Source organism: Nicotiana tomentosiformis, chromosome 8 (genome assembly GCF_000390325.3).
Source record: "Nicotiana tomentosiformis chromosome 8, ASM39032v3, whole genome shotgun sequence".
Lineage (NCBI taxonomy): Eukaryota > Viridiplantae > Streptophyta > Magnoliopsida > Solanales > Solanaceae > Nicotiana > Nicotiana tomentosiformis.
The window spans coordinates 99,345,629-99,367,258 of NC_090819.1; the positions used below are offsets into that span (position 1 = coordinate 99,345,629).

A 21,630-nucleotide genomic window follows, 5' to 3' on the forward strand; every position below is an offset into this window, starting at 1 on the left:
GTGATAGGCAAAAACTTCTCAATGAAGAGATGAGAGAACTGGTCCCAAGTAAGAGCAGGCGACCCAGCTGGTCTGGTCAACAAGTAATCTCTCCACCATTTCTTGGCAGAACCAGTCATCTGAAATGTATCAAAATTGACCCCATTGGTCTCCACTATAACCATGTTCCGTAGAACCTCGTGAGAGCTGTCAAGGTACTCCTGGGGATCCTCTGAAAGAGCACCACTGAAGTGTACAGGAAAGAGCTTGATAAACCTATCCAACCTCCATAAAGCCTCAGAAGACATAGCTGGCCCATCTCTGACCTGTGCCGCAATAACCAGCTAAACTAATTCAACTGGTTGAGCTGCTGGAGCCTGATACTGGGGAGCTATCTGCTCCGGAGCGGGTGTGGTAGGATTTTGGGCTCCTCCTCTAGCCTGAGATAATGCTGGTGCCATGGGAAATGCGCCAGTCTGGGGCACACTCTCCATAAGGCCCACCAAATGGACCAAAGCGTCCTAAAGTACTAGGGTAACAATGAACCCCTCCAGAACCTGAGCTGGTCTGGCAGGAACAGTTTGGGATGGAACCTCCTCGTCAAGCTCTATCTGAGGCTCCACTGCTGGGGCTACTGCTCGGGCTCTAGGCTGAGCCCTGCCCCTGCCTCGGCCTCTGGCACGACCTCCGCCTCGACCTTTGCCCCGTGTAGGAGCTGTCACTGGTGGCTCTGGATGCTGCTCAGCTGAGGAAGCGGTACGTGTTCTCACTATCTGCGAGAGAATAAGAGTAGAAGAGTTCAATTAGTATTGAGAAAGGAAAATCGCACGACAGAGGAGAATTAAAGTGAAACTTGTTCCTAAACTTCATGGCCTCCGGAAGATAAGCACCAACGTCTCCGTGCCGATCCTCCAGACTCTACTAAGCTTGCTCATGAATCATGAGATCTAAGCAACCTAGTGCTCTGATACCAACTGTCACGACCCGAAATTTCCCTCCGACGGGACCGTGATGGCGCCTAACATTTCACTTGCTAGGCAAGTCAACGATAAAAAATCGTTAAACCAATTCCTTATTTCCATTCAGTAGATAACAATAATTAACTAAGATGAAATATAATAAGTGCGAAATATTTTAAAACTGTATTAATTACTACCACCCGAATCTGGAGTCACAATTCATGAGCATTCTAGAATTTACTACAAGTAATAGCCTGAAAGAAATACAACTGTCTGAATGAAAGAAAACAGTAAGACATAAAAGATATACGGGGACTTCAAGGTCTGTGAATGTCGATAGATCTACCTTGAGTCTCCGGACAGCGGACCAATAGCAAATCTCGATCAACCTGAGCCGGTATCAAAATCTGCACAGAAAGTGTAGAGTGCGGCATCAGTACAACCGACCCCATGTACTAGTAAGTGTCGAGCCTAACCACGGCGAAGTAGTGACGAGGCTAGGACAAGACTCCCACATATAACCTGAACAATCTAATCATGCTAGTGGAAACAACAGTAAGTAAAGCAATAACGCAGAAATAATGGGAAGGGAACATACCGTGGGGGAATACAACATAAAGAGTGAGAATAATGAAAAGACAGAATTAAACATAAAATCCTTAATCGAATTGAGCAAATTAAACAGTGAAAGATACCAAATCTCAGTGAAACCAAATATGAGTCACACAACATTTCAAATAACCCGCTGTCACGACCCAAAATCTCACCCGTCGTGATGACGCCTATCTCAATACTAGGCAAGCCAAAATCTCAATAAACCACAATTTCTCTTAAGTTTGAAAATATAATATTTCAATAAAATCCACAAATCTTACAATTACCGATACAACCACTCCCAAAACCTGGTGTCACTAAGTACATGAGCATCTAATATGACTACAAATATGGAAAAATATGGTCTAAAATAGTCTGAGACCAAATACAGTAAACAAAGAGATAGAGAAGGAGAGACAAGGTATGCGGAGCACGACAGCTACCTCAAATCTCCTGAAAATCAACCACGCGAAGGATCAACACTCGCTAGTATGAGTATAACCAACTCAGCAAGTAACAATAATAAATAAGGAACTGAAGATAGTAACGAGCTACATAGATATTGTTCATTTCTAGTAATTCCAGCAAACAATAGATATGCTATCAAATCTGGCAGTTTAATGCCAAATCAATTTTTATACAGTTCTTGTTCATGTAATCTGTATATCAACAATCTTTCTGAGATTTTACAATAATGACAAATAGCAACTAAGTGCAACAACAAATGGAAATCAAGTACAACCTCTTAGGACAATAATCACTCACTGGGCTCCCAGCCCTCATCAATCCTTGGGCTCCCAGCCCTCATCATTCACTCTCAATGGGTACCCGCGCTCACTGGGGGTGTACAGACTCCGGAGGGGCACCTACAACCCAAGCGCTATAAACTGCACGGACAACTCACGTGCCATAATATAAATATCTGGATCCGCACGGCCAACTCACGTTCTGCACGGCCAACTCACGTGCTGTAGTATAATATAAGGATCTGCACGGCCAACTCACGTGCTGCATGGCCAACTCACGTGCTATAGTATAATATAAGGAACTGCACGGCCAACTCAAGTGCTGCACGGACAACTCACGTGCTATAGTATCAATATCTCACAATCAGGCCCTCGGCCTCACTCAGTCATAAATCTCTCCAGTCTCTCGTGCTCTTAATAATCATGAAATCATCCCAAACAACAATGATATGATGTATCAATAATAATAACAGAGACTGAGATAAAATGTGCAAGTAAAAGCTGAGACTGAGTACACATAGCATTTAACATGCAATTCAACAAGTACGCGACCTCTATGGGTCCCAACAGTACTATCACATAGTCTAAACATGATTTCTAACATGATTTACAGTCAAATTTTATCAACACATAGAGAGCATATAACTAACAACAAATTATTCAACTTTACAGTTTTCCAGGACGGACCAAGTCACAATCCCCTCGGTGCACGCCCACACGCCCGTCACCTCCAAAATAATCACATGATACCAAAATCCGGGGTTTAATTTTTGGTGCACCAGCAGCCTTGTTGAGGTTTGAACTCAACTCGCACATCGCCCGAATAGCACCTGAGCCCTCGGGGCTCCAAACCAAATATGCACGCAATTCAAAAAATATCATACGAACTTGATCGTGCAATCAAATCGCCAAAATAACACCTAGAACTATGAATTTAGCACCAAATCAAATGAGATTCTCAAGAACACTTTAAAATTCCTATCTTCTCAACTGGACGTCCGAATCATGTCAAATCAACTTCGTTTCTCGCCAAATTTCACAGACAGGTCTTAAATATCATAATGAACCTGTACCAGGCTCCGGAACCAAAATACGGATCCGATACTAACAATGCCATATATCAATAAATTCTTAAAACAAATAATTTTCAAACTTTTAATTTTCATCAAAAATTCATAACTCAAGCTAGGGACCTCCAAATTCGATTTTGGGCATACTCTCAGGTCCCATAATTCGATACGGACCTACCGGGACCATCAAAGCATAGATCCGGGCCCGTTTACCAAAAATATTAACCGAAGTAAACTAAAATCAACTTTTAAGGCAAAAATTCTTATTTTCATTAGTTTTCAACATAAAAGCTTTCCGAAAACCTGTCCAGGCTGCGCACGCAAATTGAGGAGGGTAAAAATGAGATTTTAAGGCTTAAGAGCGCAAATTCGAGTTCTAAAACATAAGATGACCTTTTGGGTCATCACATTATTTTGGGGAGATAAGGGTGGCATTTCACCGTTGATATTATGTGGGTATAAGGGTGGCATTTCACTGTTGTTTTGTTTGTTGAAATAGTATCTGGGCGGAGCGATAAGGGCGGCTATAAGAGCTATAAGGGTGGCAATAGGAGCGATAAGGGTGGCTATTGATATTGTCTGGGCGGAGCGATAAGGGTGGCAATAGGAGCGATAAAGGTGGCAATAGTAGCGATAAGGTCGGCTATTGTCAGGGACGATATGTGATGATGTGGGGTTGTGGTATTGATAATTTTCGTGTGATGTTGTGATTTGCTTGTGTTTATTTTTATACTTTGTGTAACTTGTCTTGTTGTTGGTAAATTGAGAACAATCTGATTTATGTTGAAATTGAGAGCATGTGGCTATTGCCATGCAGATTATGAAATGAAATGTGGGCACGAGGTGCCGTGAGTAATTAATGAGAATGTTTGGCACGTAAATTGTCCGTGCAGTTGTGATATGAAATGAGGGCACGAGGTGATGGAAAAATATGATAATTTAATTATGGGCACGAGGTGCCGTGGAAATATGAAAATGGACTGAGACCCATGTTTACAAAAAATATAAAAATGGGCTGAGACCCGTATTTTTATGATTATGAAATGAGGTTTCATATGGTGACTTTTTATTTGAAAGAATTATATTCAAAATATTTATTTGGAAGGATTTTTACTTAGTAAGTATTATAGGAAAGAATTGTATTGGAAAGATATTTATTTGAGAAAATTATATTTGAAAAGAGTTATTAAAGGAATTATATTTGAAAAATGATTATTTGAGTAAATTATATTTGAAAGAGAATTATTTGGAAGAATTATATATGAAAGACATTTATTTGAAGGACTTGATTTAATTGGGTGTAATTGTACTTATTAATTGTTGAGCGATATTAATGGTATTTTTGTTGTCTGCTGTGCATATCACTGGTTATTTCATGTTGCTCTATTGTTATTTGTTTCCTATTATTTTGTATATTATATTGCACAGGTTATTAGACTAGTGAGTGTCTTGACTATACCTCATCTCTACGCCATTGAGGTTAGTCTTGATACTTACTGGGTACCGACTGTGGCGTACTCATACTACACTTTTGCATATTTTTATACAGAGCCAGGTATTGGAGATATCGGACTTGAGCAGAGTAAAAGAGGGATCGTAAGGATTCAAGGTAGAGCTGCTTGGTCGTCGCAGTCCCTTGGAGTCTTTTCATTTTATTATACTGTTAATTTATAATCAAACAGTATTGTATATTTGGTCCTCGTGATCATTCCATATATTCAGTTAGAGTTCGTGACTCGGTACAACTAGTCTTGGGAGGTTGTATATTCATATTTTTTTCACTGTTAGTTTTGGTTACTTATTTAAATAAAAAAAATGGCTTCAAAATGTAATAGAGATCGGCTTACCTAGACTTAGAGAATAGGTGCCATCACGACGTATGTGGTGGGATTATGGGCCGTGACAGCTGCATTCCACATTACGACCCCCAGCCGGCAGAGTCTTCTTCAGAGTATTTATATTTTTTCTGTCAAAATTTGTATTCCGGACAGATGCTGTATTTTATATTACATTCCTAGTTGATGCTTATGCACTTGTGACACCTGGTTTTAGGGTAAAATGAGTTGTTCTGTATTGAAATTATTTAAAATATTATTATTTACTCTGTAAATTCCATCTTCTACTATTTAATGGAAGGAAAAATATGATTTCAAAATATTAAAACGAGAACCAAATTGAGTATTTATTGTTGGCTTGTCTGACAGCGGTGTCCGACGCAATCACGACCTTTAATAGATTTTGGGTCGTGGCACTTGTTCTTATAATTATTTACACATTATTTTATTAAATTTCTCACCTCTTACTTATTTAATAATTAAGAATCAACTACTTCTAAAATGATAAACGAATAGATACATGGCTAGTTAACCGTTGGCTTGCCTAGCGACGACGTTGAGCGCTATCACAACCTATAGGGTAATTGGGTCGTGACATTCCACCAAGTGGAAACCTCTAGTAAAGAAGTCACTTTAAATACTGAGGTCCGAAAAAATTTTATTTGTGCATTTTATGATTTTTGTTTTGCTTGGGAAATATTGAAGTTTGTAGGCCGTGCTGAGAAATTTGGTGATTGCATTCATATGCTATAATCACCAATTTTTAAGGAACGTTTGTGAAGGCAGCAAAGGAGGTGTGCTGATTGATCATCTATCTATCTCTATATATATATATATATATATATATATATATATATATATATATATATATGATACTAGATAACATCTTCTCTGATTGGATAGGCTGGGAATTTTCTACAATATCATTGTTGTTGTTTCACTTTGCATCGAAGTATCAGATTTTTCATACTGGTTAATAGATTGAAGCAAGTTACTTTTTACTTCTTCCAAATACTTATTAATCATTTCATCTTTATCTCTTTCTTGAAAAGAGATTCTTCTAGCAATATGCTTGACTGAGCTATCATCAATTATTCTCTTCTGGGGAGCTGCTGAGTATTCTCGAATTTTTTCTTCAATAGAATCCAAGAGTTCTTGACCGTATAATATTTTTGTTTTGGGATCTTTTTTCATCAATTTATCCCAGAAATTATTATAAAAAGTCCTTTATGAACCAGGTGTGCTTATGTCTATCATTATTATATAGAACACTTTATCAAAAGCTTGGATATAATCCCAATAAGTAAAATTCATACAAGATTTGTTAAGGCTTATCTGCCTTTCTTTCATTATAGATATACACCAATCTTCAATTGATATAATCTGTTTGATAATAAGTTTTGAGAAGTTATAAACATTCTCGTCCATGCTATAACCGGAAAAGTGCTGAAATTTTGCACTGCCAGTACTGGTGAGAATCGTCTTATAGTAAGAACGGGTATTGTATGACTCACCCGGATAATATAATTCATTTATCAAGTACCTTTGAAATATTTTTCATGCTCTTCTTTCCTCTAAATCTCAGTATTTTCTAAAAGAAATATCATTTCTTTTTTAAGTAATTTTTCATAGGATTTAATATCATCATTGTCCTCTTTGGTGATTGAAGCAAAAGTATCACTTTGCTTTTGAGCAGCCAAATATGCTTGCAAGTGTGCGTATAACGGACTATCTTCTGGAATATCTTCCAGATGAACAGATGGACCTGACGAAGATTCGCCTTTGAGAGATATCTTCTCATTTACTAAACTCTTTTTTCCCATGTGTATGACTGGGGAGTTTGATGAGGATCTGTATGACGATCCTTGAGAGTATGACGGAGATGATCTCTCTTGGGAATGTGGGGACGATCTTCCCCTTCCTCTACCTCTACCTCTGACCCATGGAGGTTCCATCCTGCAAATATTCACGAGATAAGAAATCTGGCAGAGAGTTATCAATTCCCTTTTTATACTGAGTTTCAAAATCAAAAGGGGCTAATTGAGCCTGCCATCTTGCAAATATTAATTTTGAGCCATCATGTTTAAAATCTTTGTTAAATATATATTTAACAGATTGAGCGTTAGTTTTTATCAAAAACTTTTGATTATATAAATCATCATGGAATTTTAAAACACATTTAACAATGGTTAACATTTCATGAGCCACAATAGCATATTTTTTCTGGGCTTCAGTCCATTTTCCAAAGTGAAATCTTATCAAGTATTCACAATTATCATTAGGATTTATTTGTTTCAATATCCCTCCGTAACCAATATTAGACACATCTGTCTCGATAATCTTTTGACATGCAGGATTAGCAAGAGTTAAACAAGGTAAAGCTTTAACTCTTTGCTTAATATTTTTAACCAAAGTAGTATGACTATCAGTCCAACGTTTTTTATGATCCTTTTTTAGCCTATCATATAATGGGGCCAGATCACGAGACAGATTTTTATAAAATGGCGATATATAATTTAAACTTCCCAAGAACCTTTGTAACAGAGTTCTATCAGTAATAATATCAGGAAATTTTGATGCAAAATTAATAGATCTTTGAATCGGAGTTAATTTTCCTTGACAAATATAATGTCCTAAAAATCGAACATTAGTTTGGAATAAACTCATCTTTAGTTTCGAAATAAATAAACTATTTTGTATAACAATTCTTTTAAAAATATCTAGATGCTTAATATGCATTTCAAATATTTTAGAGAATATCAAAATGTCACAATATAAACAATAATGAAATTGAGATATGGATTAAATATATCATTCATGATTTTCTGAAATTCAGAAGGAGCATTTTTCAAGCCAAAAGGCATAACATTCCATTCATATTGCCCAAATGGAACATTAAAAGCAGTTCTATAAGTATGCCCTTTAAATATTTAAATTTGCCAATAACTAGATTTTAAATCAAACTTTGAAAATATATTGGCATCATATAATATTGATAATAAATATTTTTTGTTGGGGATAGGATACTTTATCCATTTTAGAAATTTATTTAACGGTTTATAATTTATAACCAATCTGGGAATGCCTCATTCTTTTTCTGAAACATTATTAACATAAAAAGTGGTACAAGATCACGGAGATTTTGAAGGTTTTATCAAACCCTTTTGTAACAAATTATCAATTTCTTTTTTGCAGAATTCTACCAATTCGGTATTCATTTGATAAGGTCGAGATTTAGTAGGGATATCATCCTCCGAAAAATTATCTTTATATGGAAGAGTGACAATATGCTTTTTTTATTCCAAAAAGCACTAGGATGATCAGCACAAATATCAATAACAATTTGTTCAGAAATCAATTTAATCTTTTCCTGTACTTTAGTGGATTTTAAAGTATCAAATATATTCATACTATATAATTCTAATTGTAAAGAATCAATATGTCTTTGCTTCATATCAATTAAAGCATTTATATCTCTAGTTACGGGATCTGTAATAAAAGTATAACTTATCTTTTTATCCTTATAAGTAGCTATAAAACCTTTCGAGTCTATGCTAGTAAAAGGATAAATAGCGAATAAAAGGTGTTCCCAGTATAATGAAAGAATATAACTGGTTTTTAACCAAGAAAAAGAAATGAGGAATGCAGACTTTATTCAGACAAATATTCGTATTAGACAATTTATACTTTATATCTAAAGCATGTCCTGATGCAGATTTAACCATATGAGTAGTTTTTTGAAAATATTTAGTAGGTACTAAACCTTCCTGAATGCAGCTAACATCAGCTCCACTATCAATCATAGCAATATTTGTAATAGAAAAATTATTATCAATTAAAATAGTACATTTAATATACCATTTATGGGCAGTAACAATTTGCATCATTCCCAAAAACATATCATGTTTAGAATCACAACTAATAGGTTCTTCCTCAATATCATTTTCAGAAATACTTTTGTTTTTGTCATTAGATTTCTCAGCTAGAGAATTAATTTTCTCAATCTGAGTTATCCTATGATCACAAATCATTTGATTTTGTTTAAGAGATTTGATCTCTTTTTTTAAATTATTAATTTCAACCTTTAAATCGTCGAAAGAAGAATCTTTTGCAGAAGCTGTATTTTTAGTAATAAGACGGTTATTTACCTCTAATAAAGAATAAGGCGCAGAATATTCAAATTTATTTTTTGAGTTTTCAAAAGGTTTTGAAGAACTTGAACTGCATGCAGCTAAATTTATAATTTTTTCTCAAAGTTTTTCATTAGTAACTTCTTTTAAAAGTTCTATCACATTATCAGAGGTGATAGTTTTTATGTTAAAATCTTGAAATTGTGATTGTAATTTATAAAATTCATCATCATTACAAGTACATGTATTATCTTGGCAAGTTGTGCAGGTATTATCTAAAGCTTTATCACTATCAGATAAATCAAGTAAATCAACTTCATCTTCAGATGCTGAATAAGAATCATAATCTGATTCTGAACCAGATGTGTATAATAAACCATAAATCTTATCATGTAACTCATTGTCAATCTCTAAGGTTTTCAACTTTTGAAGCTTACAATTTGGAGCTATATGGCCAAATTTTCCATATTTATAATACTTTAGGTCAGCAAGAACCTTCTTAGACCTATCTTTCGTAAATCTTTCTGTATTACGATAGCTTTTTCTAGTATCACGTTCTTCCTTAGACCTATATCTAGGCCTCTTTTTCTTATAAGGACTATCAAGGTTAGGGTATCTATGATACTTGTGTTTCTTCTTCTTACTATTAGCAGAAGTCTCGGGTAAACCGAACTGGGTACAAAAGTCTCCTAATTGAGATTTTTCCTTAAGCTTGTTTTTCTTAAGCTGTGTAGACAATTTCAACTCATTACACAAGTTTAATCCTTCTTGTGTGTAAATTCCTATCAGTTTTCCATAGGTATAATCCTTATACGGAATTTCATCGTAACTACCTCTTAGAGTTTTTCTTACTCTTTCAACAAATAAGGAGGGAAGGCCATCTATAAATGTCACGACCCCAAATTATCCCTCTGTAAGGTATCATGATGGCACCTATTCTTTACGACTAGGTAAGCCTAATATTGCAAAAACAAATATAAAGAAACACAATATTTTAAAGATAAACAACATATTATAAATAGCCAAGAGTAGTACCACTCGGCATATACAAAATAATTTCCCAAGACCCGGATTATCACTAAGTCACAAGCTGCTGTAATCTATGTAGCTCTATACAAAAGTCTGAGGATAATAAAGAAAGTATCTAGGCGAGGGAGTAGAAGGGGACTCCGAAGATCTGCAGACGCAAGCAGAAGTACCTTGAAGTCTCCTAGAATCAGTAGCACGTACTAACCCCGAGGCTGATAGCTCGCACCTGGATCTGCACACGAAAACATGTGCAGGGAAGGGCATGAGTACACCACAATGGTACCCAGTAAGTGCCAAGCCTAACCTCGGTTGAGTAGTAACGAGATCAGGTCAAGGCCCTACCATAGTAAATATAATAAATTAAATAGTAAAAGATATAAGTGAAATTTACGGTAACATAGTTATAGAAATTCTCGAAAATTTTACAGTTAAGGGAGCCCTCGGCTCAAAACAAGGTAAACACAGTGGGAAATCTCTCGGGATACCATCCCGTAGTTTCAAATAAATATGCAGTGCAGGGGGATCTCTCAGAATGCGTCCGTAGTCCCAAAGTAAATATGCAGTACAGGGGGATCTCCCGGAATACGTCCGTAGTTCCAAAATAAATGTGCAGTACAGGGGGATCTCCCGGAATACGTCCGTAGTTCCAAAGTAAATATGCAGTGCTGGGTGATCTCCCGGAATACGTCTGTAGTCCCAAAGTAAATATGCAACGCAATACGAAATGACATGTATGACATCGAGTTATACAGTTTATACTGGACACAGATAAGGCAAATGAGGACATAGCTAAACATGACGCACAGAATGTCAATTAGGCAGTTAAAACATGTAAACATGCTTTTCTAGTCTAAACTACACAATTAAACATATTAGTACGACTTAATAATATAAAAAATTTATGATAAAAAAAAGGTTAAACAGGATTTTTGCAATAATAGCCCGTGTACGTACTCATCACCTCACGTACACGGCACCCCCACACCAAATAATATCAAGATATCCTAAGGGGGAAGTCCCTAACACAAGGTTAGGAAAGCCACTTACCTCGAACTGCTCAAATCACCTCGACAACACATTCTTGCCACGAGTATCCGACTCCAAATGGCCTGAATCTATTCAAATAAATTTCATAATGTAATTATAACTACTAGTAACTAATTTAGCTAATTAATTCGAAGCAAAAGCGTGAAATTAGGAAACAACGCCCAAAAGGTCACCCCGGGCCCACGTCTCGAAATCGGGTAAAAGTCACAAAATACGAACACCCATTCACTCACGAGTTTACTCATACCAAAATTGCTCAAATCCAATACCAAAATCTCGATCAAAACCCCAAAATTCGGCCTAAGAATCTTTCTCAATTTTTCACCCCAAATCCGAAATTAAATGATGAAATCAACCATAGATTAGTGGATTATAACCATAAAGGAGTTAGGAATCATTACCCAAAAACTTCCTCCGAAAATCTCTCCAAATTTCGCCTTCTACCGAGCTATCAATCAAATTTTTGTGTTATGAACACAACCCTTGTTTTTTGAACCTTAAATTCTGCCCAGGTGCGTTCTATTTCGCGAACGCGACATCACGATCGTGAACGCGATGAAAAATCTTCCACTGGCCCAAAATTCCTCCTTCGCGAACGCGAGAACCTCTTCGCAAACGGGTAGGCTTAATGCCCGAAGCTTCCTCTACCCCGTTCCTCTACGCGAATGCGAGGACTATATCGCGAACGCGTAGGCTTAAGGTCCCACACCTTCGCGAATGCAGGAACAACATCGCGAACGCGAAGAACAACTTCGCTGCCTTTCCCAGATGGACTACACGATCGCGAGGCACCTCTCGCGAATGCGATGAAGGTTTTTTCTGCAATAAAACACCAAAAATCTGCCACTTCTCTAAGTCCAAAGATGACTCGTTGAGCATCCGAAACACACCCGAGCCCCCTAGGACCTCGACCAAACATACCAACCAATCCTAAAACACCATACAAACTTAGTCGAGCTCTCAAATCCAATCAAACAACGCTAAAATCATGAATCACCCTCCAATTCAAACTTAAAGAACTTGAAACTTCAAAATTCTACAACCGATGCCGAAACCTATCAAATCCCGTTTGATTGACCTCAAATTTTTGTGCACAAGTCATAATCAACATTACGGACCTACTCCAACTTCCAAAATCAGAAAACGACCCCAATATCAAAAATTCCACTACCGGCCCAAAACTCCAAAAATTCGACTTTCGCCATTTCAAGCCTAAATGAGCTACGAACTTCCAAAACACAATCCGGACACGCTTTTGAATCCAAAATTACCTAACGGAGCTAACGAAACCGACAGAATTCCATTCTGGAGTCGTCTTCATATAGTTTTGACTACGGTCCAAATCCTAAGGCTTAAGCTCTCATTTAGGGACTAAGTGTCCCAAAACACTCTGAAACTCAAAACCAATCATCCCGACAAGTCACAATAGCAGAAACAGATTTGGGGAAAGTAGTTAATAGGGGATCGGGGCTATTACTCTCAAAACGACTGGTCGGGTCGTTACAATAAACTTAGCTTTCCAATGTTCATACTTATTTTCTGGTAATTCCATAACCCTACTCATAAAGGTATCTTTATACCATCTAAACTTACCTAAGGTCCTACATCTGAGACCATTAAATAGAGTACGGATTGTCTCATACTGATTGGTAAATCTACCATTGAAATGTTCTAATATGGTAAGAATAAGGGTATTGTCATGACCCGAAATTTTCCACCGACGGGACCGTGATGGCGCCTAACATTTCACTTGCCAGGCAAGCCAACATTAGAGAATCATTAAACCATTTCCTTATGTCGATTCAGTAAATATCAATAATTAACTCAAATGAAATATAATAAGTGCGGAATATCATAAAACGATATTAATTACTACCACCCAGATCTGGAGTCACAATTCACTAACATTCTAGAATTTACTACAAGTAATAGTTTGAAAGAAATACAATTGTCTGAATGAAAGAAATAGTAGGACATAAAGGATAGATGGGGACTTCAAGGTCTGTGAACGCCGACATATCTACCTTGAGTCTCCGGACAGCGCACCAATAGCAAATCTCGATCAACCTGAGCCGGTATCAAAATCTGCACAGAAAGTGCAGAGTGCAGCATCAGTACAACCGACCCCATGTACTGGTAAGTGTCGAGCCTAACCTCGACGAAGTAGTGACGAGGCTAACGCAAGGCACCTACAATCAACCCATACAATTTAACAGTGTATACGCAAATAACAAGAATGAAGAACTAAACAAGAAATGTCGGGAGGGGAGACATACTGAGAGGAATACAAAATAAAGAACTACAATAGAATGATCACCGGAGAAGTCAATATACCATAAATCAACAGGAATAGTGAATACGGTAAAGAAAAATGCACGGCATCACCCTTCGTGCTTTTACTCTCAATCTCACCATAAAATTAATAGAAATGGCACGGCATCACCCTCCGTGATTTTACTCTCATATCATGGCACTGCATCACCCTTCATGCATTAACACTCACAATATGGCACGACATCACCCTTCGTGCATTAACACTCACAATATGGCACAACATCACCCTTCATGCATTAACACTCTCCCTTACCATAATGCAATGCATAAATAACAACAGGGAGATAGAATAACAAGTACAAACCTTACTTAAACATTTGGTTCCATAATATCAATCTCAACTTTGAATTAAAAACTCAGTTATCACCAGAAAATTCCGTAAATATGATAAGAACGATAATTTGAAAAACACTAGTATAACACGTAGCAATCTGGCATAGGAATGAGACAATATAAAAAAACAGATAAACATGGAAAAACAAGTAAATTTGGCGGCGCATAAGTACTCGTCACCTCGCATATATGCTGCTCATATGAATTTCACTTAACAAATAATCTAAGGTTCCTAATTCCCTAAAGTCAGGGTTAGACACAACACTTACCTCGCTCCTAAGGCCACTTAATTCTCAATCACAGCTTTTCCTTTGGAATTCACCTCCAAACCACTCGTATCTATTCAAAAATGACTCAATAATATCAAATATTGCTAAAGGAATCAATTATATGGCATAAATTAAATTTCCCAATTTTCCCTCCAAAAAGTCGAAAAATCGACCCCGAGCCCGCTTGGTCAAAACCCGAGGTTCGGACCAAAATCTTTTTACCCATTCGCCCCCGAGCCTGAATATGTAATTAGTTTTGGAATCCGACCTCAAATTGAGGTCTAAATCCCCAAATTCCCGAAATCCCTATTTTTTACCCTAACCCCTAATTCTACCAAGAAATGTAATAGGTAATTGAAAGAAAATAATTTAGAATCACTTACCAACAATTTGGGGAAGGAATGACTCTTGAAAAATCGCCCCTCACCCTTTGGTTTTTGAGAAAAATGAGTTTTTTTGGCAAAAATCCCGTTTTGGATTCTGTTAAGTGCTGGGCAACAGTGTTCATCGCGTTCGCGAGAGCATTGTCGCGTTCACGAAGTGTATGGGATGCCAAGCCTTCGCGTTCGCGAGGCAGTGCACGCGTTCGCGTAGGCAACCCGTCCCTGGTCTTCGCATTCGCGAAGAAGAAATCCCCAGCTGCCCATTTTACTCTTCGCGTTCGCAAGAGTACCTTCGCGAACGCGAAGAAGGACATGCCAGAACACAGATTCTGCAGAAAAACCAGATTTCCAAAGTCCAAAACATTCCGTGGCCTATCCGAAACTCACCCGAGTCCTCGGGTCTCCAAACCAAACATGCACACAAGTCTAAAAATATCATACAAACTTGCTCGCGCGATCAAATCGCCAAAATAACACCAAGAACTCTAAAATTAGCACCAATTCAAATGAGATTCTCAAGAACACTTTAAAACTTTTGATTTCTCAACTGGACGTCGGAATCACGTCAAATCAACTCCATTTCTCACCAAATTTCACAGACATGTCTTAAATATCATAATGAACCTTTACCGGATTCCGGAACAAAAATACGGACCCGATACTAACAATGGCAAATATCAATCAATTCTTAAAAACAAATAGTTTCAAAACTTTTAATTTTCATAAAAACTCATAACTCAAGCTAGGGACCTCCAAATTCGATTTCGGGCATATACCCAGGTCCCATAATTTGATATGGACCTACTGGGACCGTCAAAGCATAGATCCGGGCCCGTTTACCAAAACTGTTGACCGAAGTCAACTAAAATCAACTTTTAAGGCAAAAATTCTTATTTTCATTAGTTTTCAACATAAAAGTTTTTCATAAACCTGACCGGACTGGGCACGTAAATCGAGAAAGTTAAAAATGAGATTTTTATAGCTTAAGAACGCAGATTCGAGTTCTAAAACATAAAATGGCCTTTTGGGTCATCACATTCTCCACCTCTAAAACAACCGTTCGTCCTCGAATGGACATAGAAGAAAAATACCTGGGCTGGTGAAAAGGTGGGGATATCTACTCCGTATATCAGACTCGGACTCCCAAGTCGCTGCCTCAATAGGCTGACTTCCCCACTGCACTCAAACTGAAGGGTAACTCTTTGACCTCAACTGACGAACCTGCCGGTCTAGAATGGCCACCGGCTCTTCCTCGTAAGTCAAATCCTTGTCCAACTGGACAGAGCTGAAATCTAACACGTGGGACGGGTCACCATGATATTTCCGGAGCATGGACACATGGAATACCGGATGAACTGAGGATAACCCTGGAGGTAACGCAAATCTATAAGCTACCTCCCCCACTCTCTCGAGGATCTCAAATGGCCTGATATACCTAGGGCTCAACTTGCCCTTCTTCCCAAATTTCATAACACCCTTCATGGGCGATACCCGAAGCAATATTCTTTCTCCAACCATGAATGCAATATCACGAACTATGCGGTCAGCATAACTCTTTTGCCTGGACTGAGCTATACAAACTCGATCCTATATAATCTTGACCTTGTCCAAGGCCTCCTGAACTAAATCTGTACCCAATAACTGAGCCTCCCCCGGCTCGAACCACCCAACTAGCGACCTACACCGTCTACCATATAATGCCTCACAGGGAGCCATCTGAATGCTCGACTGGTAGCTGCTATTGTAGGCAAACTCCGTTAATGGCAAAAACTGATCCCAAGAACCTCTAAAGTCAATAACATAGGCGCGGAGCATATCCTCCAAGATCTGAATAGTACGCTCAGACTGCCCGTTCGTCTGAGGATAAAATGTTATGCGCATCTCAACCCATGTACCCAACACACGCTGAACTGCCCTCCAAAAGTGCGAGGTAAACTTCGTACCTCGATCAGAAATGATAGACACGGGCACACTGTTAAGACGGACGATCTCACGAATATAAATCTCTGCCAACGACTCCGAGGAATAGGTAACTGCCACAGTAATGAAATACGCTGACTTAGTCAGCCTGTCCACAATGACCCAAACTGCATCGAACTTCCTTTGAGTCTGTGGGAGTCCAACAACAAAGTCCATAGTGATACGCTCTCACTTTCACCAAGGAATATCTAACCTCTGAAGTAAACCACCAGGTCGCTGATGCTCACAATTTACCTGCTGGCAATTTAGGCACCGAGCTACATAGGCAACTATGTCCTTCTTCATTCGCCTCAACCAATAATGCTACCTCAAGTCTTGATACATCTTGGCGTCGCTCGGATGAATAGAATACCGGGAACTGTGGGACTCCTCAAGGATCAACTCACGAAGTCCATCCACATTAGGCTCACAAATACGACCTTGCATCCTCAAAACTCCGTCATCTCCAACAGTAACCTGCTTGGCACCACCATGCCGCACTGTGTCTCTAAGGACATGTAAATGAGGATCGTTATCTTACTGATCTTTGATGTGCTGAAATAAAGAAGGCCGAGCAACTGTACAAGCTAGAACATGGCCGGGCTCAGAAACATCTAACCTCACGAACTGGTTGGCCAAGGCCTGAACATCCAATGCAAACGGTCTCTCACTAACTGGAATATATGCAAGGCTACCCATATTGACTGACTTTCTACTCAAATTGAGTTCCTTCTACTTGAACAAATACTGTAAGCTCCGATGATCAGTGAATACCTCACATGGCACACCGTAAAGATAGTGCCTCCAAATCTTCAGCGCGTGAACAATGGCTACCAGCTCTAGATCATGAACAGGGCAATTCTTCTCGTGAACCTTCAACTGCCATGAAACATATGCAATAACCTTGCCACCCTGCATCAATACCGCACCTATACTAATACGAGATGCATCACAATATACTGTATAAGATCCTGAACCTGTGGGTAACACCAATACCGGTGCCGTAGTCAAAACTATCTTGAGCTTCTGAAAGCTCACTTCACACTCGTCTGACCACCTGAACGGGGCACCCTTCTGGGTTAATCTGGTCAACGGGGATGCTATGGATGAAAACCCCTCCACAAATTGACGGTAATAGCCCGCCAAACCAAGGAAACTACGGATCTCTGTAGCTAATGTGGGTCTAGGCCAGTTCTGGACTGCCTCAATCTTCTTAGGATCCACCTGAATACCCTCTACCGATACAACGTGACCCAAGAAAGCAACAGAACTCAGCCAAAACTCGTATTTTGAGAACTTAGCATATAATTGGCTATCTTTCAGAGTCTGAAGAATGATCCGAAGGCGCTGCTCATGCTCCTCTAGATTGTAGGAGTAGATTAATATATCATCAATTAACACAACTACAAAGGAATCTAAGTAGGGTTTGAACACCCGGTTCATCAAATCCATGAATGTTGCTTGGGCATTTGTTAGCCCAAATGACATCACTAGAAATTCATAATGCCCATACCGAGTCCGAAAAGCTATTTAAGGAACATCGGATGCCCTAATCCTCAACTGATGGTAGCCAGATCTCAAATCAATCTTTGAAAACACCTTGGCACCCTGAAGCTGATCAAATAAATCATCAATCCTCGGCAATGGATATCTGTTCTTGGTGGTGACTTTGTTCAACTGCCGATAATCTATACACATCCTCATCGATCCATCTTTCTTCTTCACAAACAACACAGGTACACCCCAGGGCGAGACAATAGGTTTAATGAAGCCCTTATCCAGCAAATCTTGCAATTGCTCTTTCAATTCTTTCAACTTTGGCGGGGCCATACTATATGGAGGAATGGAAATAGGCTGAATGCCCGAAGCCAAATCAATGTAGAAATCAATATCCCTGTCAGGTGGCATCCCTGGCAGGTCTGCAGGAAACACCTCTGGAAACTCACGAACAACCAGCACCGAATCTATGGAAGGAACCTCTGCACTAGAATCGCGAACATAAGACAAATAAGCTAGACACCCCTTCTCGACCATATGCCGAGCCATCACATAAGAGATAACCATGCTGGCAGAATGGCCAAGATTCCTTCTCCACTATAATCGAGGCAACCCCTGCAAGGCTAAGGTCACCATCTTGGCGTGAGAATCTAATATAGCATGATAAGGTGACAGCCACTCCATGCCTAGTATGATATCAAAATCAACCATGTCAAGAAGTAGAAGATCTACACGAGTCTCAAGATTCCCAATGGTGACCACACATGAATGATAAACACAATTTACAATAATAGCATCTCCCACTAGTGTGGACACATACACAGGAGCACTCAAAGAATCACGGGGCACAGCCAAATAGGAAGCAAAATAGGAAGACACATAGGAGTAAGTGGATCCCCAATCAAATAGAATTGAAGCATCTCTACTGCAAACTGAAATAGTACCTATGATAACAGCATCAGATGACTCAGCCTCAGGCCTGACTGGAAAAGCATAACACCGGGGCTGGTCCCCACCACCTTGAACTACGTCCATGAGACGACCTCTAGCTGGCTGGTCTCCACCTCTAACGGCCCTGACCTCCACCTCTAACTGTCTGGCTCCTACCTCTGGCTGGATGAGCAGGTGGTGCAGCAACTGGTGCCGGAACCATGGCACAAGAACTCTGATGCTGTGAGTTGCCCGTTGCCCGAGGGTAAAATCTAGCAATGTGCCTCGAATCACCACAAGTATAACATAAGCTCGGCTGTTGTGACTGCTGACCCTGAAACTGACCCTGTCAACTTGAATATCCACCCTGATAACTCTGGAGTGGAGGTGAACTAATAGGAGCTAGTGGTGCATTGTAGGCTAGCTGATCGGAATAATGCATCTAAGGCCCACGACCACCTAAGGCACCGTGGGATGCCTGGAGTGCTAAATGAAATGGCCTGGGAGGATGGCCTCTACCAAAATTACTCCTTCCTCTAGGTGAGGCACCGCTGAATTCACCGGAATGACGAGGTCTCTTGTCAGACCCCTGACCTCCTAGAGTAAGAACCAGTTCGACTCGTCTGGCGACATTAGCAGCCGCCTGAAAAGAAATCTCACTCTCAGTCTCCTTAGCCATCTACAATCTGATAGGCTGGGCAAGTCCATCAATAAACCTCCTCACCCTCTCTCTCTCGGTGGGAAGCAGAAGAATAACATGACGGGCCAAATCCACAAAACGGGTCTTATTCTGCCCTACTGGAGATGCTCAAACTGACGGCGACGCCCCTCTCTCAATGTGATAGGTAGAAACTTATCTATGAAGAGCTGAGAGAAGTGGTCCAAAGTAAGAGCAGGTGACCCAGCTAGTCTGGTCAACAAGTAATCTATCCACCATTTCTTGGCAGAACCAGTCATCTGAAATGCAGCAAAATCGACCCCATTGGTCTCCACTATACCCATATTCCATAAAACCTCGTGACAGTTGTCAAGATACTCCTGGGGATCCTCTGAAAGAGCACCACTGAAGTGGACAGGAAAGAGCTTGGTAAACCTGTCCAATCTCGACAAAGCCTTAGAAGACATAGCTGGCCCATCTCAGATCTATGCCGCAAAAACCGGCTGAACTAATCCAACTGGCTGAGCTGTTGGAGCCTGATACTGGGGAGCTATTTGCTCTGGAGCGGGAGTGGTAGGAGTCTGGGCTCCTCCTCGAGACTGAGAGACTACTGGTGCCATGGGAAATGCGCCAGTCTGGGCCACACTCTCCATAAGTCCCACCAAACAGACCAAAGTGTTCTGAAGTACTGGGGTAGCAATGAGCCCCTCCGGAACCTGAGCTGGTCCGACAGGAACAGTCTGGGCTGGAACCTCCTCGTTAATCTCTATCTGAGGCTCCACTGCTGGGGATGTTGCTCGGGCCCTAGGCGAAGCCCTGCCCCTGCCTCGGCCTCTGGCATGGCCTCGGCCACGACCTCTGCCCCGCGTAGGAGCTGTCACCGGAGACTCTGGATGCTGCTAAGCTGAGGAAGCGGTACGTGTTCTCGCCATCTATGATAGAATAAGAGTAGAAGAGTTCAATCAGTATTGAGGAAGCAAAATCGCACAACAGAGAAGAAAATAAGTTAAACTTGTTCCTAAACTTCATAGCCTCTAGAAGATAAGCACAAACGTCTCCGTACCGATCCTCCAGACTCTACTAAGCTTGCTCGTGAATCGTGAGACCTAGGAAACCCAGTGCTCTGATACCAACTGTCACGACCCGAAATTTCTCACCAACGGGACCGTGATAGCGCCTAACATTTCACTTGCCAGGAAAGCCAACGTTAGAGAATCATTAAACCATTTCCTTATTTTGATTCAGTAAATATCAATTATTAACTCAAATGAAAAATAATATGTGCGGAATATCATAAAACTGTATTAATTACTACTACCCGGATCTGGAGTCACAATTCACGAGCATTCTAGAATTTTACTACAAGTAATAGTCTAAAAGAATATAACTGTCTGAATGAAAGAAAATAGCAGTACATGAAAATGATAGACGGGGACTTCAAGGTCTGTGAACGCCGACAGATATACCTTGAGTCTCCGGACAACGGACCAATAGCAAATCTCGATCAACCTGAGCCGGTATCAAAATCTTCACAGAAAGTGCTGAGTGCAGCATCAGTACAACCGACCCATGTACTGGTAAGTGTCGAGCCTAACCTCGACGAAGTAGTGACGAGGCTAAGGCAAGGCACCTACAAATCAACTTGTACAATTTAACAGTGTATACACAAATAATAGGAATGAACAACTAAACAGAAAATGTCGGGAGGGGAAACATACTGAGGGGATTACAAGATAAAGAACTACAACAGAATGATCACCGGAGCAGTCAATATACCATGAATCAACAGGAATAATGAATATAGTAAGGAAAAATGCACGGCATCACCCTTCGTGCTTTTACTCTCGATCTCACCATAAAATTTATAGGAATGGCACG

General features: G+C 39.7%; 1 long non-coding RNA gene across 1 annotated transcript; it reads right to left on the minus strand.

Annotated features, from left to right (window-relative positions):
• Positions 1 to 971: 971 nt before the first annotated feature.
• Positions 972 to 21,282, minus strand: LOC138896694 (uncharacterized). Its single transcript, XR_011410088.1, has 4 exons — positions 21,219 to 21,282; positions 13,414 to 13,474; positions 1,285 to 1,345; positions 972 to 1,012 (listed from the first exon to the last, which is right to left on the minus strand). It is a non-coding gene; the product is annotated as an uncharacterized lncRNA (long non-coding RNA).
• Between the last annotated feature and the right edge of the window lie 348 nt (positions 21,283 to 21,630).